We start from the raw sequence: 6,090 nt of genomic DNA on the forward strand, positions 1-6,090 counted from the left end.
AATCATATATTATGTTTTATTTTTTTGCCATCTGTGTTTTTGCATGAATAGACGCCCACCTGTGGTAACACATTGATATACGTGTTCACGAGGCGCCCACCTGTGGCTTGCAACAGATATTGAATAATATGAGGGAAACACTCCAACCCTGAGCTGTAAGTGGTGGTTGTTTGTGCGTTATTTGAGTTATCAAAAAATCTAAATATGGACACTGCCTTCGGTTCAATTCGTATGAAAGATAAGAGCCGAACTGAGCTAGTTGTTCAATTTATATCAGATCCAGGAAAGATACGAGCAGAATTGAGCCTGTTAGGGTCCCACCCTAACCCCCTTATTTATGTCATGGGATCACGTCATAGTCAAGAGTCAATAAAGCCCATATTAATATTTGTAAGTGGTTAACCCGCAATTAATGACGGGACCACAGTTAGTTGCAAATGGGCGGTAGTATTAGATAGATGGTAAATGGGCGGTGGTATTAGATAGATGGTATTAATAAAACCCACGGTATTGGCCCGTGGTATTGCATGTATGAGTCATATATAAAGGATAGAGACTCCCTGCGAGGAGTATCGTGTCTTGTTTTGTAATCGAGCTCTGCTCTATTGGAGGTTGCCCCCTCGAAGAGGCCTGTGAACATTTCTCTCTGAATAATAAAATCATTGCTATTCTGTGCTCTGGGTATATTTTCTTCGCATATTCTGTGTTCTTGGTATCTTTTCTTCGCAAATTCTATGTTTGGGTATTACTTTGTAGGTTAAGAGCATAACAAGTGGTATCAGAGCACTTTCCAGGGCTCGGTGGGATCTCCAAATTTTAGCAAAATTTTTTTGGCTAGAGACGTGTTCCGGCGTCTTTAAACCACGAGATCTGTCATTAAGCGCATAAACCTGCGGATTTGGGGAGGCATGCACGCAGGAAATACAAGAGGTGGTCACGTCTGTTGGACTCCCTTGTAACCCCTGTGGGTACCCCTTCGAGTAGTAGCGCATTAGACAGAACCGCGCACGGACTGTCTTCCACGTACCCTCTGGGTATATAGGAAGCCCCCTAGCTCCCTTGAAACCTCGCCATAGATTAACCTTCGGCCGTCTTGTGGCTACAGTACACCGAGAACAGCACTCGGAGAGATTACTCGCCCGTACGATAGGGTAGTCGGGTTGTACAGCTAAGGGTACGGTCGATCCAACTTAGTTAGAGCCCTGAAACATTGGGCCGAGTACTACTGTCAGACCCTTATGTATATTGCGATCTGTAGCACCTGACACTCCTCAAGACCATAGTTCCCCTTCTATCGAGGGATCACACATCACCTATTCCAGATCAGCAAGGGCAGCAGCAGCAGACATCAGTCCCGCAGCTCCATCAGATCAGCAGCAGTTGTTGTTCCACCATTCAGATCTCTCAGATCCACCAGATCGGAGTAGTTGTGAAGGGTTCCTGTCACTGGATATAATTTTCGTAGGACTTTTGGCGGCATTGACATTCTGAGGATTTGGCGACTGCAGTATTGATCAGGAAGGAGTAAAACTCCGTTAGGAGTTTTCCAAAAAAAAAAAAAAAAAAAAGTCTGAGATCTTCCGGGGCGCTTATTGGTGACCTAGCCCATCAGAATGAGGACGACGAGCTGAGAAAGGTGGTACCGTTCAATTTCTTAGTAAAAATTTTTTAGGCGGTCCCAATTTTTGTCCTCAGGTTGGTGTATGGTAGAAACTCGCACCCAAGCGATGGCCAATGAAAGGATCGACAAAATTGAAGAGCATGTGCACTCCCTCCAATCGACGGTGAAGATTATCGAACTTGAGCTTAAAGGAATAAGTAACCAGATAAGTGATGCACTCCCAAAGGGCAAGGAGCCAGCCCACGAGGAGGCGTATAATGGCCATGAATACCATGAGGGTGAGTCTAGCCACTCTCATCAAGTCTGGCACATGCATCCACCACCTAGTCAGCGACCTCCCAAGTTGGATATGCATAAATTTGACGGTTCTCACACGTCCGCATGGCTAGCACAAATGGAGCAGTATCTCCAATTGAATCATATCATAGATGAGGGGAATAAGCTTATGGTGGGCACCATGTACTTGGACAATGAACGATGGCAATGGAAGGAATGGCATCAGCATTGCAATGGACAGTTTCGGGATTGGGCCCAATTTGCCAAAACTCTTCGCAGTCGCTTTGAACAGGAAGACTCTTTCTTGGGGCGTCTCACTAAACTCCGACAGACTGGTACAGTGGAGGAATATATTACTGCTTTTGAAGCCTTAGCCTTCCGCACTAGGGGTCTCACAGATGAGTTCTACATGGAATGCTTTATCAGCGGTCTTAAAGAAGCCATCAAAGCTCAGGTTCTACTCCACCACCCTCCCACATGGACAGAGGCTTGCCAGGTAGCCCATAAGGTGGAACGTGCATTGACAGCCCAATCCAGCCGACCCAACTTCCCCACTAAAGGTCGTCCCTCACAGGCTCCCAATACGACTCAGACACTTAAGATTAAAAACGTGTCACCTGTGGAAATGGCCGAAAGAAGGAAGCAAGGACTATGTTACTACTATGATGAAAAATATTCCCCGGGTCATAAATGCAAAGAGCACAAGTTTTTTCAAATAGATGCCACTGACTACAGCTCCACCAAGGAAGATCCACCACTTGAGGAACCGGAGGAGATCGAAGAAGATAACCAAAAGGAAATTGTATCTGATGAACCAATTATTTCGCTAAATGCATTGGCAGGAATTTCTTCCCCTCAAACTCTCAAAATCAGGGGTTTTCTTAAACATCGCCCAGTGGTAGTCTTGATTGATAGTGGAAGTACCCATAATTTCATCCATCAAAAGATCGCTGAAGCAGCACATTGTTTCGTCCGGGCAGTTTCTAACTTCCAAGTCCAGATTGCAGATGGGTGCACAATGAAATGTGAAGGTCGCTGTGAAAATGTCAAAATTCAAATGGGGGATTATCAATTGAAAACCCACATGTTTGCAATACACATGGGGGGTTGCAACATTGTCCTAGGCACGGAATGGCTCCGCACTCTTGGGCCAATCACAATGGATTTCCAGGAGTTATATATGAGTTTTAAGCAGAACAACTCCACACATACCCTCCGTGGACTACAGGCGGGAGCCCCCTCTATCATCAGCTCGCATATGATGGAAAAATTGTTAAAAAAGGGCCATCATGGAGTGGTAGCTCAATTTAATGCCATCCAGGTAGTAGACACCATGTCTCCGCCAATTCATCCTAAGATGCAACAGATTTTAAATAAACATAGGACGGTCTTTGACAAGCCTCATGAGCTTCCACCCTCGCGAGGGGAACATGATCATAGCATCACATTGGTTCCAGGGGCCCAACCCCCAAATGTGCGGCCATACAGATATACGTTCACCCAAAAGAATGAAATAGAAAAACTCATCAAGGAATTGTTGGAAGCAGGTGTCATTCGTCCCAGCATTAGTCCTTATTCATCCCCAGTGGTCATGGTCCTCAAGAAAGATGGGGAGTGGCGGATGTGTCCCGACTTCAGGGCCCTCAATAAGTTAACAGTCAAAGATAAATTTCCCATCCCAGTGGTTGACGATTTGCTGGACGAACTCAATGGGGCTCAATTCTTCACTAAGTTGGATCTTCGCTTAGGCTATCACCAAATTCGCATGAAGGAAGTCGACATTCCCAAGACAGCTTTCAGAACTCATGAAGGCTATTATGAGTTCCTCGTCATGCCATTTGGTCTCTGTAATGCCCCCTCTACTTTTCAGAGCCTTATGAATCACCTCCTCAAACCATATCTCAGAAAATTTGTCCTTGTCTTCTTCGATGACATCCTCATCTATAGTGGCACTTGGGCGGCACATCTTCAGCATGTAGATCTACTCTTGCAACTGCTCCGAACACATAAATTATTTGTCAAGATGTCTAAGTGTTCGTTTGGCATGGAAGAAGTTGAGTATTTGGGCCACATTGTGGGGCGTGAAGGTGTCAAGGTGGACCCCAAAAAGATCCAGGCAATGCAAGAATGGCCTCAACCTAAGACCTTGAAAAGCTTGAGAGGATTTTTGGGTCTCACAGGCTATTATTGTAAATTTGTCCGCAACTATGGCCGCATAGCGAAGCCCCTAACGCAACTCCTAAAGAAAAATTCCTTCTTCTGGAACGAGGAAGCACAACAGGCATTTACCGCTCTCAAAACCACCATGTGTTCCACTCCTATCTTAGCACTACCGGACTTCACCAAATCATTTGTCATTGAATGTGATGCTTCGGGAACAGGTATTGGAGCGGTCTTAATGCAGGAAGGGCGACCATTGGCCTTCACCAGCCAACAACTAAGTGGGAAGAATCTGGGCCAATCTACCTACGATAAGGAAATGATGGCCATCTTACATGCAGTCGAGACCTGGCGACCTTACTTGTTGGGGCGACGTTTCCAAATCCGCACAGATCATCACAGTCTTAAATATTTTTTGGAGCAACGCTTATCTTCCCCACAACAAAATAAATGGTTAGCCAAAATGCTGGGATATGATTATGAGATCATTTACAAGAAAGGGAAAGACAACAGGGTAGCAGATGCATTGTCGCGCCAATTTGAGGAGGAAAGTACTCTGCTCGCAATTTCCCTCCCCATTCCCGACTGGATTGAGGAGGCTCGTAGGGAATGGTTTTCACATCCCGGGCTCTCCCAACTCATTTCTCAATTGCAGGTAGATCCTAATTCCAGCAAGGGCTACTCGTGGCAGAATGATATTCTTCGCTACAAGGACAGAGTCGTAATATCGCCAACATCCACCCTCAAAAGTCGCATTTTGGCAGAATTGCACTCATCTCCCATTGCAGGACATTCGGGCTTTCAAAAGACGTATGCTCGCACCAGAAGATCATTTCTTTGGGCCGGCATGAAACAGGACATCCTTACTTTCGTAGCAGAATGTGACATCTGTCAACGCCACAAAGGGGAAATCGTCAACACACCAGGCACATTACAACCATTGCCCATTCCGGCGTCAATTTGGACAGAGGTCTCCATGGATTTCATTACAGGTCTTCCAAAGTCTGGGAACAAGTCAGTCATCATGGTGTTTGTGGACCGACTGTCGAAGTATGCTCATTTCTGCGCCCTACCCCAACCATTTACACCAACTTTGGTTGCTCAAACTTTCATGGATCAGATCTTCAAATTGCATGGCATGCCCACTTCTATTGTGTCCGACCGCGACCCAATCTTCACCAGTAATTTTTGGCAGGAGCTCTTCAGAATACAAGGCACTCAACTCAAACTCAGTACTTCATATCATCTGCAAACAGATGGTCAAACCGAAGCCGTCAACAAATGTCTAGAAACCTACCTTAGGTGTTTCACTTCAGAAAAGCAACACCTTTGGGTACAGTGGTTACCTCTGGGGGAGTGGTGGTATAACACCAACTATCATGCCACCACCAAAATGATTCCCTATGAAGTAGTCTATGGACAACTCCCGCCTTCCCCTACTTCTTATCTCACGGGGTGCTCCAAAGTACAAGCCATGGATCAACTCCTACAACACCGTGCAACCTTGTTTGCCCATCTGCGTGAGAATCTTCATGAAGCTCAGAACCGTATGAAACAACAGGCTGACCAACATCGCTCAGAGCGCCAATTTCAAGAAGGGGATCAGGTCTTTTTGAGGCTACAACCATATAAGCAAACATCACTCAAAGACAAGGGTTGTCAAAAGCTCTCTCCAAAATTCTACGAACCATACCAAGTACTTCAGCGCATTGGAGAAGTGGCTTACAAGTTGGCTTTGCCACCTACAGCAAAAATCCACCCAGTTTTCCATGTATCGTGCCTCAAGAAAGTGATTGGGAACAATTGCCGAGTTCAGACTAGTCTACCTGAATTGCACGAAGAAGGGTCAATCTGGCTTCAACCTGAACAGGTTCTAGACACACGAGACAAGCACCTACGCGGCCGCATGATTAAGGAGGTCCTCGTCAAATGGAAAGACACCTCTCCGGAAGATGCAACTTGGGAACCAACCACTATTCTTCAGCAGTTTCCACAGCTTCAGCCTTGAGGACAAGGCTGGTCTTAAGGGGGAG

This window comes from Pinus tabuliformis, chromosome 1_2 (genome assembly GCF_031772625.1).
Source record: "Pinus tabuliformis cultivar Carrire ecotype Pingquan chromosome 1_2, CPIR1, whole genome shotgun sequence".
NCBI classification, from domain to species: Eukaryota; Viridiplantae; Streptophyta; class Pinopsida; order Pinales; family Pinaceae; genus Pinus; species Pinus tabuliformis.